This window comes from Glycine max, chromosome 18 (assembly GCF_000004515.6).
Source record: "Glycine max cultivar Williams 82 chromosome 18, Glycine_max_v4.0, whole genome shotgun sequence".
NCBI classification, from domain to species: domain Eukaryota; kingdom Viridiplantae; phylum Streptophyta; class Magnoliopsida; order Fabales; family Fabaceae; genus Glycine; species Glycine max.
The window spans coordinates 16,736,121-16,749,519 of NC_038254.2; the positions used below are offsets into that span (position 1 = coordinate 16,736,121).

Sequence of the window (13,399 nt, forward strand, 5' to 3'; positions counted from 1 at the left end):
AATGTGTGAAGGGCCTACCTGACACACTTAATCTCTGATGTTGGGAATGGGACCTCAGCGTCACCGTCAATAACTTGCTCAACACTAACCCTTACGACATCGTCTGCATAAGGCACATTGTGTATGGTCGAGCCTCCATCATATGTTTTTCCCAAGGCCACCAACTCAATTGAATCTTGGTGTTGCACATACAACCCCATAAGGGGTTCGACAGGAGCAACATCATTAGGCAGACATGGGTTGAGAACACTCTCCGCATTGCTCCCTTTTGTGCTCACTCGTGCTCCTAACCCATGTATATCTGGCTGAATATGTGTTGGGATCAACGATCCCCTCTGCGACATCTCAAGTATGATTTGTTCCTTCAACTCATCTTTCAATACCTGTATTTCATTTTTCCACTGTTCCTGTAGGCCTCCAATTATTTCAGCCATTTGTACTTGGCTGATCGACCCTGATGAACAACTGGAGCCACGTGCTGCCCTTCCAAAGTATTGACTTATTGTGACCCCAAACCCCGCTGCCCGAACACGGCCTCCATGATCCGGTCGCCCGATGGCAGTGTTCAGTATGTCTTCACGACCATGGGGGACAAAGGTACCCTGTCTCGTTTGTTCTTCCAATGAGGCCTACATCAAACACATTATAAATGTACAATTAACTTACAATTTGAACAACCAAGTCTTAAAATTATCAAAAACAAACAATTATTTCAAATTTCAGTAAATTGTATTACAAATGGAACAAGCAACTCACAATTTTATCAGATATTTCTTGTGCCGACTTTTATGTCATCTGTCCATATTGCTTAGTGCGTGCCAACACCCACTTGACATGTCTTTGAATGGGAGATGGGGGATCCGCAGAGTTTGGTGTATTCTCAGTTGTCATTGCGTCATGTTGTCTTTTGTTCATCTTCTCCTCCATCATCTTCTTTTCAAGCAAATCATACCCCCCACGAGAAAGTACATGGGGGCAGTCATTGTATTTTTGGATCTCTTGCATCTTCTTCCTGATTCCCTGTGATGTAGACATTTATTTAATAATCATCAAAGATTAAGTTGGCTTTATATTCACCAATTTTTTTTTGAAACATTGAATGATATTGACCTCTAACCTGCCAGTTAGGAGTTTTGCGGCTTGCAGCAAATTGCTCCCAAGTTTCTTTATCTACGTCATATTTGACCGGAGGATTATGTTCATGTTGACCTTCGGAGTTACCATACACAAATCTAGTCGTCAGGTTACATTTAAATTGCCTCCATCTACTGGCCACGGTGGACATGACCTTTTTCTTTGCATTTAATGCTTCTGGGATATCAAATTTTGCCTACATTACAAAGGGTTTTGTAAATGTTTGACAAATTGCATACCATTCAATTTTAAGAGCAAATAAACCAACATGTACTCAATATTAAAATCACTTACCAAAATGTCATTCCATACTAGGTCCTTTAGCGTGTCTGGAACATCTTTCCAGCTATTATGTACAATGGGAATTTTCTCTCTGGCCACGACCCCAAGATAACTGTGGAATTTCTCTTTGAATGGACCCGATCCTCGGCCAGTTGCGGCATCCACGTAAACAGTTGGTTTTGGCTGATCCAATGCTCGTACAGTCAACCTCCGTAGCCGTGTTGATTTTCTAGTATTCCTAGACTTCGTTGGTGACTGAATATTTGACTGCAGAGGGGACGCTGGTGGGGTTGCCATGAACCTGTCAAAGAAAAAGAAGTATGTTATAAACAACAACGTACTAATTTTATAAACTAACTTAAAAGGAAATATATCAACATTAATATCTACAAAACACAAAAGGCATAAGGTTATTACATGTCATTGATAAGAATTAGTTACGTAACAATGTTCTCCCATAGTCCTTCATCATGATCATTACGATTTGCATGTACATCGTCAACATAGTGTGAATCATTCATATTAGGCATAACTGTCGAAAAAGGTGGTGTCTCACAAATATCAAGCATCGTTGGATCATGTGCGTCATTTAAACCACTAGGTCTTCCCTGTAGAACCACTGAATATGTTGAATTGCAAGGGTCTTCGACATAAAATATTTGTCTTGCTTGTTGTGCCATAATGAAAGGCTCGTCCATGTAACCCACCTTGTTGAAGTCCACTAAGGTAAATCCCATTTCATCTTGCCGGACACCGGTACGGGCATTGATCCACTTACACTTAAACACGGGCACTCTAAAATCAGTATAGTCAAGCTCCCAGATTTGTTCAATGACTCCAAAGTAATGCATGGATGCTCGAATAGGATTGTTGTCTGATGCACTGCAAAAGTGATCCGAATCAGCATCAATCGTCACCCCACTATTTTGCATCGAGCTTTTCTCATCTTGGGACTTAGTATAGAACAAATAATTGTTGATGTGATACCCTTGCCATGTCGGAACATTTAGATTTGGCCCAAGAGCTAACAATCGTAATGTTTTGGAAGTAGCCTCATCAGCAAATATTGTGTGTCTAAACCACTTCATGAAAGTTCTGTTGTGCTCTTGCAAAACCCTCATCATGTTGAATCTTGGGTTAAGTGCGGCGACTTCTTTTTTGTGGGCATCTATGTATGGAATTACCTCTGCTGTATTATTCAATATATATAGATGTGCTTGTGAGATCTCGTGGCGAGTCATTGTCACAACATTGTAGCCTCGTGTACCCTTGCAAACTGGTGTCGTCACATGACGAGGTTCAGGTACCCCGACAGATTTAGCAGCTTCAATGTACTGCGAGCAATACTCAATACATTCTTCAGCAACATACCTTTCAACAATTGAAGCTTCTGGTCGGTGTTGATTCTTGGTATACCCCTTTAACACCTTCATGTACCGTTCAATTGGATACATCCACCGCAAAAATACAGGACCACACAACCGGATCTCCCTAACTAGATGAACAATTAAGTGAACCATTATGTCGAAAAATGATGGAGGAAAATACATCTCCATTTGACAAAGGACAATGGCAGCCTCATTCTCCAATTCATCCAATCTTGCAGGGTCAATGACTTTGCTACATATAGCATTAAAAACAAAGCATAGACGAGTTATGGCAACCCGAACTTTGTCAGGCAAGATTCCCCGAATTGCTACAGGCAGTAGTTGTTGCATTAATACATGACAATCATGAGATTTCAAGCCAACCAATTTAAGATCTTTAATGGATACAAGGCTGTTGATATTTGAAGAGTATCCTTCAGGGACTTTGACATTCCGCAAACAATGACAAAAACTCCTTTTTTCCTTTGTTGACATTGTGTGACATGCTGGGGGTAGATACGTTCGCGAACCTTTTGCTATTGGATGTAACTGCTCCCGTATACCCATGTCAACCAAGTCTTGACGACACTTCAAACCATCCTTTGTCTTGCCTTTAATGTTAAGAAGGGTGCCAATTAAACTATCACAAACATTTTTCTCCACATGCATGACATCTATACAATGTCTAACATCAAGATCAGACCAATAAGGAAGCTCAAAGAAAATGGACCTTTTCTTCTAGATGTTTGTCTCACTACTGGTTTTCTTTTGCGTCTTCCCAAAGATAGTTATGATGTCGTTCACATGATCATGTACTTCTTTACCATTTAACGGTTTTGGCGCACTTTCATTTTCTTGAGATCCATTGAAAGCTTTCTTCAATCATCGATATGGATGGATCTGGTTCAGAAATCTTCGATGCCTTGTGTATACTGTTTTCTTTCCATGTTTTAGTTGGACGAAACTTGTATTTTTCTCACATATAGGACATGCGTGATGGCCTTTCACACTGTAACCACTTAAATTTCCATATGCTGGAAAGTCATTTATGGTACAAAAAACCATTGCACGCAACCTAAAGGTCTCCTGCAAATTCCCATCCCAAACATCTACCCCGTGTTCCCACATTGTTCGTAGGTCTTCAATCAACGGAGCTAGATACACGTCAATATCATTACCGGGCTGTCTTGGTCCTGCTATCATCATGCAAAGCATTATGTACTTCCGTTTCATGCACAACCAAGGAGGAAGGTTATAAATCATCAACAAAACAGGCCATGAACTGTGACTGGTGCTTAAGTTACCAAAAGGGTTCATTCCATCGGAGGCAAGACCAAGCCTTAGATTTCTGGTCTCATTCCCAAAATCAGGATACAAAGCATCGAATGCCTTCCATTGCGGACTATCAGCCGGATGTCGGAGCAATCCATCAATTTTTCTGCCTTCAACATGCCACATCAACTGTTTTGCATCATATCTATTAGCAAACAATCGCCTAAACCTTGGTATTATTGGAAGATACCAACAAACCTTTGCTGGATGACTGTTCTCTGCGGTTGCAACATCACTCTCTTCATGGTTTTTGACCTTGTAGCGGGATACACCACATGTTGGGCATGTGCGCATTTTTGCATACTCATTTCTATACAATATGCAATCATTTGGGCATGCATGGATTTTCTGGTACTCCATTCCCACTGGACATAAGATCTTCTTCGCCTCGTATTGACTCTTTGGCAACATGTTATCTTCAGGAAGCAACTTTTTCAATAACACTAGCAATTCAGTAAAGCTCTTGTCACTCCAGCCAAATCGTGCCTTCAAGTTGACTAAAGCTAAGACCGCAGACAATCTTGTGAATGTTGTGCACCCAGAATACAAAGGAGTCTTTGAATCATTCTCTATTTTGTCATACAAAGGAGCATGTGCTTGCCGAAAACCATCCTGCCCTAGGTCGCGAATCATTTCTTCTATACGACAACCCGTATCTACATCGATTGCCTCAGTGTGAGACAATGTTGGATTGTCTGGCAATTCCCCATGCCATATCCAGTTTGTGTAATTTGGAATCTTCCCGTGACATATTAGATGTGATCTTATTTCACTTAGCGTCTGGTGTCTACCATTTGCACATTTTACACATGGACAAAAATATTTGCCGTGCAAGGAGGGGGCATGCATTTCGGTAAATTGGAGAAACTGTTCCACCCCAGTCCCATACTCAGCAGTGATGCGTGATGCTCTCATCCAACTTTGATCCATGTTGTCCGTTTGCTGCACAACCTTATGAAGTTATGTAACATGCATGCGACATCTCACTTTTCTAAGTAAAGGTGTGGCCCTATCCCATTCAGGAAGTAATTTTTTTTATAGTAGATTGAATACTACAAGTTAATTGTCTTTTCTAAATTTGACAAAATTTCGGCAGCATTTCGCCTAAGTCCCCAAGTACACAAGATGAAAGCGGTGATGTATTGTTATCCACCACATTCAAGTATGCACTCGGAGAACAAAGGGAAATGAAGTATACCGAAATGTTGACAAATTTAAGAAAAGAAAATTAACCTATACGTAATAATCTACTATAAAAAAAGATTCTTCCCAAACTGTCCAAACGGACAATTCAAGATTCAATACACCGATTAATACAAACTATCCGTATTAATCGATGTATAGAATCTCAAACGGGAAACTAAGGTTCGCTCACAATGCTCATAATTTAGTTATATAATACATCATGTCATATACAAAGAAGCATTCAATTATCATTGTTGTGAGTCAAAGAAATACAAACCTAAAAAATATGGTAAATAACAGCTACGACTGTGACGACAGTAATGGCAAGGCAATGACAGCAGTGTAGATTCAACTCCTCAGTACGTGGGAAAATTCATTGGTTCTAGGTTATTTTTCAGAAGCAACTACCTACAAACAAAAAACACATAATATCCAATATATCAGAGCTTATTTCTACATCTCAAGCACAAGGTATGAAGAATCGTGTAATTAAGGATGTAAATAGCAACTATAACTGACTGACATAAAAGTTACAAATAAATTTGTATACTAAACTCCAACAAAATGTAATTAATAAAAAAGAAGGTTGGTTAAACTTTCTTCTACCAATACCATTTTGAATATGTACAAGAGTCTGAAACTAATAACTGTTAGAACAAAAATCAATTGTTCAGAATTTTCGTAATACAAATCCTACATAATTGACCGGCCTTTTACAAATATTAATGCTAACCTCGTTAGGAAGTACTCAACAAAATAAAAAAGGGTGCATAAGCATAAAGAATGCTTTATTGTAAATGATACATCATGCATGAAACTGTCTGCGGTTTTCATTTAACTATTATGAAAATTTTGAGTTATTAAGTAGGCTATATATTAGGTCAAAGCTAAGGATCATTGTTTAAGTATGAGCAATATCAGTCATAAAATACCGGTATTTCTAGGGAGTATCAAGCTAACTGCATGCAGTTTCTGACATTCAAAGGCATAGTTGGATCATTTAGATCCAGCCAGATACATACTTAGCTTTCCAATGAGCACATTCTTTATTCTCTAGTAGTTCAAGAAGTCCTTCCAGTATCTGCATATTTAATTTAAAGTAAATAATTAAGATATTGAATCAAACGATAAAAGGAAATAATTAAGAAAAAAAAAGTGTAGTGAGTTTCAATAAAGGAAACAGTCCAAACTTCATATGTTGAAAATAAAGGATTTCTAATATATACTGCCATAGTTTTCTGTCTAGGCTTTTAACTGTTTAGTGCAAGTTTGGGCTCAACAGTGCATTTTGGAATGCAAGAAGAGCTTATACCTGTCAATTAACCTCATATATTCTCAATTAAAAACAGTTATAGAAGAATAAAACATTTAAAATTAGTACCTCCAATCTTTCACAGCTGCAGCAGTGAGCTGTATATTATCATATTCATGACATGGACGATAATTTTACCAAAAAAGGGGTGGCACCACCTATATCTGATCAAACCAGTAGAATTTATAGGAACCTGAAATTAAAATAAATACTTATTAGTGTTAATATCACCATCCTGAAATTAAAACTAGTGGTGTTGGTAACTTAGATACCAAGTCAACCAGAGGGTAAGGTAGCCACCTACTCAACCCAAAAGGATATTGATATAGGAACCTGAAATTAAAATAAATACTCATTAGTGTTAATACAAGATGAATCTCTTGTTCCTGCTGCGGTAATATGACCTGTCTCTTATTCTTGTAGCTTAATTGGTATCAAAATGGCTCCAAGTTAAGTGGGATTGTCTCTAGAGTGATTAGTAAGGGTGTGTTTATGAGTTTATCCTTGTAATTTATTTAGTATGTTAACATTACAATTCACTTTAAATTAAATGAAGGTTGGACACACCATTGCTTGCTTTGATGACAAACATACTTTAGAGGAGCCTTATCCAGTTGGTATGATTTGCACATATTTATCGTTAATATGTATCTTCTTTATGTAGAGGCATGTTGAATGTTACATATATTGTTCTATTATTGTGAATCATGTTCATAGACACCATTGATCTCTAAATCCTTAATGATTTTGCCTATATTTTTTGTTGGTCTCTATCTACCTCAGTACTTCCAGTCATAGAGCTACCTTACATTTTATCTACTCTCTTAGCTTGGACTTTCACTGGTCTTCTCTACATATGCCCAGACAAATCTCCTAAGGTAGAAAAAACAGAAATTTATATGCTGAAAATGTATTAAAGTAACCTATTTCTGATTATATAGTCAAGGCTATTGTATAGGTCCTATAGAATATTGTTTTCTTTCAACTATTTCAGCAAGAAAAGAATTGTTGTTGAATGCAATGATCTCTCACAATCTCCCATGTTTAGTTTTTAGTTCCCTGGTTAAAATTAATTTTTGGGATGTATCAAACATACTGCTCTAACATTAACAGCACAGAATTGATGCGCACTAGCCACTAATTTATGTAATTGGACTTAAGAATACAATTCATGCGCACTAGCCACTAATAACACTTGGTCCATGAGCCATCGAGAAGGTGAAAGTCAAATATTATCACATCTTTATACGAAAAGTAACTTAGGAATGGATAGGTAGACTTGTCAAACAATCTCTCTTTTTTTCTCCTTTTTTTTATTTACTTTTCTTTTCTTGTTGTTGAGTTTAATCATTTGGTTCGGTTGTAGATTCTCCCCTTTAGAATTGGGTTTAGAACTTAGAAGAAGACAGAAATAAAAATATAAATATAAATTGCACTGTGTTTCTGATCAGTTCAAGAAAAAAGACAAAACTTAAAGTAAATAATTAAGATATTTAATCAAATGATAAAAGGAAATAGTTAAGAAAAAAAAGTGTAGTGAGTTTCAATAAAGGAAACAGTCCAAACTTCATATGTTGAAAATAAAGGATTTCAAATATATACTACCATAGTTTTTTGTCTAGGCTTTTAACTGTTTAGTGCAAGTTTGGGCTCAACAGTGCATATTGGAATGCAAGAAGAGTTCATACCTGTCAATTAACCTCATATATTCTCAATTAAAAACAGTTATAAAAGAATAAAACATCCAAATAATTAGTACCTCCAATCTTTCACAGCTGCAGCAGTGAGCTATATATTATCATATTCATGAGATGGATGATAATTTTACCAAAAAAGGGGTGGCACCAGTTATATCTGATCAAACCAGCAGCATTTATAGGAACCTGAAATTAAAATAAATACTCATTAGTGTTAATATCACCATCTTGAAATTAAAACTAGTGGTGCTGGTAACTTAGATACCAAGTCAACCAGAGGTTAAGGTAGCCACCTACTCAAGCCAAAAGGATATTGATAATTGACCATTCCCAATTCCACATATTATATTTGTTTTAAAAATTTCCCAATTCCATTAACAATCTATCCCTTCCCTGTTTGGCATGGCAAGGTTGACTAACTTACTGTATGTCTCTTGTAGTGATTCTAGCATATATCGTATGGTAAGAAACAAAGATGTCGTGGGAGGGATATAATATTTAAAAACAAAAGATATATACAAGCTAGAAAGAATCAACCTATTTATACTACTATAACTACACTAATGTTTATCTATTTAATAACTTTTTATTAGATAATCTTATTTTAAAACTTACCATCAAATTCAAAGTTCTTATCATATATACAAATCTTATATGGATCCAATTTTTTTAATACTCTATTAATAAATATCAAAATTAACATATATATTATATACTTATAAAGTATGGAAATAAACACTTTTTGATTATATTCTACTAAGGACATAGATTAACTGACATGTGATTGATTGATCCAACTTATCTAGTGGTTTTAACTCTAGAGTTCAAGTCTTGGGTATGGGTATGCAACTGTCACAATCCAAATCTTTTGCTGGAACTTTGCGGCTCAGAGTAATCTTATTGCTTGAGTAGAATTGCCTTTAGTAGAGAACATCTATGATATCTACCATAAAATATTCTTAAGGTTGAAAATTGACACACAATAATGTAGCAATACTTCAGTTATGCAACATTAAGTATCTTTTCGTGATGTCTAGTATTACTTGTAAATTGATTCTGATTTATTCAAAATTCCCAAATGATCCTGTTTTTGTCAAGGAAAGCCAAAATGCTTTGGGTAGGAATGAAAACTTACACGAAACCAGCATAATCAAATTTGTTTCTTAGTTGAATAATTTCATATTGCAAAGAGGAAAAATCTGCTGGAACAATAGACAATTCTGTGGAAAGAGGTACTTTGCCAATTGTCTGCTGCCGGTTTGAAAATTATTAGTTAGTAATGGGTACTTGGCAAAAGTTGCCAAGACTAAAAGCATGTTTTGTGAAAACAATATTTTGAGATTTTATATTTTTGATGTACATTGGATTATGACATTCAAATAAAAAATAAAAAGACAGAGGAGCATATAGTTTCATCATCAAACTAGGTACCACCTCTTAAGTTTCAAGATGCTGCTACCATTTTAAGTAGAAAAAAAGTGGAAAAAACATATCTTCAAGGTGCTCCCCAACATGTGGTCTGACTCGGATATTATGTGTTTCTAGTACAGAAAATATAAAGATGAGATTTGAGGGTGAAATAGCCTTCATTCCTCCTTTTGCTTCCATTTTAATATTAATCAGCACTTTTTTGTCTTGCTAGTAGCTACATAAAGCTTTTAAGGCTGGCATTCTGCCAGATAAGATGTTTCAGCTTATATGCTTCAAAACTTTAGGTCATAGCCCTAATTTATAGGTCCCGAGACTGTTTGAAGAGGACGGACAATCCCCTTTTGAGATTAAAAACAGATATCCACTTTATTCTGATGAAACAGTTGGTTCAAAAGAGAAATTTGCCAAGTGTCAAGGTTCTTGAGCCTGCAATGGCACATGCCCAAGTTTAGACTTGGATGCCATCTTAATTAATGTCACATATTTTGATCTTCAACAAAACCATGTTTCTCCATGCCTTACATAGATGCTTGCACCTATACTATGTTGTACACAAAGGGAGAAAAAGAAAGACTAAAGCATTAGCTACTTACTTTTGTTTCTTTATTATACCAATGAAAACAACACTTGGAAAAAAGATCTATATACTCCTAAGAATCATGTGAATTTAAGAATTAATTGTTTCTTTATTATATCAGTTACTCATGCTAGTTAATTGTTCTCTCCTGTCCACTAATGTTATAGGCCACTGTTGCAAGCCAACTAAGCATTAACAAAAACTAACAGCTCTGTATGAGGTCCCCCTCCAATCCCTTTTCCACTATAGGTATCAACCAAAATAAAAACACAATCCTTGTCTCTCCTCTGTCTCTCCTCTGTCTCTCTCTATATACCCTCATATTCATATTAATTTTAAGCAAATCCCACAAACCATCATCATCATTATTTACCATTCCCGCCCCATGAAGTGTTCTCTTTGTCCCTCAAGATTATGACTCACCTATATAGCTGTGTTACGAGTACAGAGGACGCAGAAATTGGAGAAGAAGGTCTTGAGGAAGAAGAAGACCAGAGTACGAAGGAAGAAGAGAAAAAGGGGGGTTCAAGGAGAAGGAAAGCCCAAGAGGAAGATTCTCAAGCCCAACTACTTAAAAGACTACGTTTAAAGAAGGAACAACAACATACTTCATCATACTTAGCCTTATACTTAATCCTTATACTTAATTAGGAAATTAAGAACTCAAGCAGGAGATAATCATAACCAATTTTGTTATATACATATTCTAGAATGATTCCATAGCTAGACAGCTCAGCACAAATTCTGTTATCAACCATCTATATAATATCATGTAAATAACAAGTATAAGGCAATGAGAATATTCACCTTTATCTCCCCTTCTTTGTTATCTTCTTCTTCTTGTTCTGTGGAGGGTCTGAACCTCGAAATCCAGAAGCTATCAAGCTGTATCATACCTCAAAGTGTACATGCAACTTCAATTAAAAAAACTATTTTCACTTTCAAACACAATCCTTCCCATAGCACCCAATAAATTAAGGACAAGCTGGGTTAATTGTAATGTTGTTATATTTTCATGTTGCTTATGCAGAACTCAGTCCAACAAACCCTAGAGTTCGACCTCAACTGTAAATACAAAGCCCGGACAAACCCTAGAACTGGTAAATGACGAAAACTAACAAGTAATTAACTTACCTCACAAAAGTTGGACAAAACCTAGCCCGGACAAGTTACCGGCACCGACGAAATGCAGAAGCAGACCAGGGAGGGCACCACAGAGGTTTGCTACGAAGGAGGTTGCTAGCTAGGGCGTGCTCACAACAGATAGGAAGGGCAAAGAGATAAAAGGTAATGGCGCAGTTTCTAAAATTTTATTTTAATTTGTAAAACTGCAACAAGGACGGTGATTTCTTAAAAAACGTTGTTGTATTCTGTCAAATACAAAGACGTTTTTCACTACTCAAACGTAGTCATTTGAATTGCTCAAATACGACATCGGGCAGCACCAAAAACGTTGTCGTTAATGTCAGGGTATTTACAAAAATGCCACCGGTACATATTCAACAACGTTGGCATAGCACCGATGTTATTCTGATGTCGTGGAAATGCTTTTTTATAGTAGTGCTTGCATGAAAAACTGAATCTCATTTCCCCAGGATATTGACCCTAAGCTTGAAGAAGACCTCCACAAACAGGAAGGAAAACACTTGTACTTAGCTTTTTATTGTCTACTATATAAAAAAAACATGTATATGGTTATTTTTTAAAAAAGAAAAATAGTCAAACTAAAAATATGAATGGTTGAAATTAAAGAGCTGTTGTTACCTTCAGTGAGGCGGTTACTGTAACGGTTGAGAATTTAGGGCCATGCATTCTCACAAGTCTCACCCTACCCCAAGCTTGTTCCATAGCATTTCAAAATAAAAATAGCTAGAGAGAGTGAGGGAAGTTTCACTTTCAGGTACCCTTTGATTTTCAAGGCCGTGGTTAGTTACAATTTATGATATCATTTAACCAAAATTATTCAATTTTCTTAGGCTAGTTTGAGAACAGACACAAGACTTGATAGAAACTATAAAGAATATGGGAGATTTGGTCAAAAGACTGAAATTTAATCCAAAAAATGATAACCATGAATAGAGTTGGTAGTCATGTATTGTTCATATGAAACAATAAAATAATAAAATAAAAAATTTAAAAAGCTTAGAATATCCCCCTGGAAGGTACAAAGCATGCAATAGATTCCGTTAAACTCAATCTGTAAAAAAAGGAAACTAGAAGAAGCCTTACCCTTGCTTCCAATAGAACTCCAAGACGTTGATAGACCTTTTCAAATTCAGCGTTACTAATATCACAAATTTGCCGCCATGCATTGTGAATCCTTTAAAAAGAAAGAAAGAAAAGACCGAGGTCCACTTATTCACTAATTGATTTCACTAAAAGAAAAGACCAGGCTCATTAGCTATTCTGTTTCTCAATTCTAGAGAAACACGATAAGCTAAACAAAAGAAAGTCAAATGCCTTAAGTGTTTTTGGAATCTAAGACTAACATATTTAAAATTGACTTCTTTTTTCCCTATAAAAGTCATATATAGATTTATATCACAATAAAAAAAAAGGACCAGCCTTTCACTTTCAACTCTTCAACCTCTCTATCAATATATATAAAAAAAAAAAAAAGGACCAGACATATATAGAGTTATATCACAATAAAAATAATCCAGGTTCCCCGTATGCAAATAAGTTTTTCTAGCTTGTTGTCTGCAAAATACGAACACACATAAATGATGGATACCAAGTTAACTTCAGTCCATGGCAATGAATGAGTTACCGAAGTGTACTTTGCAATCAAATCACTAACTCGGGCTGTGCCAAATAAATCTTGATATGCTTTTCACTTCATAAAGTGCCAAATAAAAAACTATTTTCATTGAAATGTCAAAAATCACATCAACTGTCTCTCTGGATCCGTAATCAAACATGTCCTAAGCTACTGACATAAAACTTGAGAAATTATTATTATATGGTTACTATATATGTATCTCTAATTTCGGTCAATTTCATATGACACAACTGAGTATTTTATTAGTTTCATATAAAAATTGATACGGATCTATAAACACCTAGTCCTCCTAGATTATAC

The 13,399-nt window shown here is 36.0% G+C and overlaps 1 long non-coding RNA gene across 1 annotated transcript; it reads right to left on the bottom strand.

Annotated features, from left to right (window-relative positions):
• Positions 1-6,676: 6,676 nt before the first annotated feature.
• Positions 6,677-11,748, bottom strand: LOC102660283 (uncharacterized). Its single transcript, XR_001386096.3, has 5 exons — positions 11,452-11,748; positions 11,125-11,202; positions 8,372-8,495; positions 6,885-6,945; positions 6,677-6,805 (listed from the first exon to the last, which is right to left on the bottom strand). It is a non-coding gene; the product is annotated as an uncharacterized lncRNA (long non-coding RNA).
• Between the last annotated feature and the right edge of the window lie 1,651 nt (positions 11,749-13,399).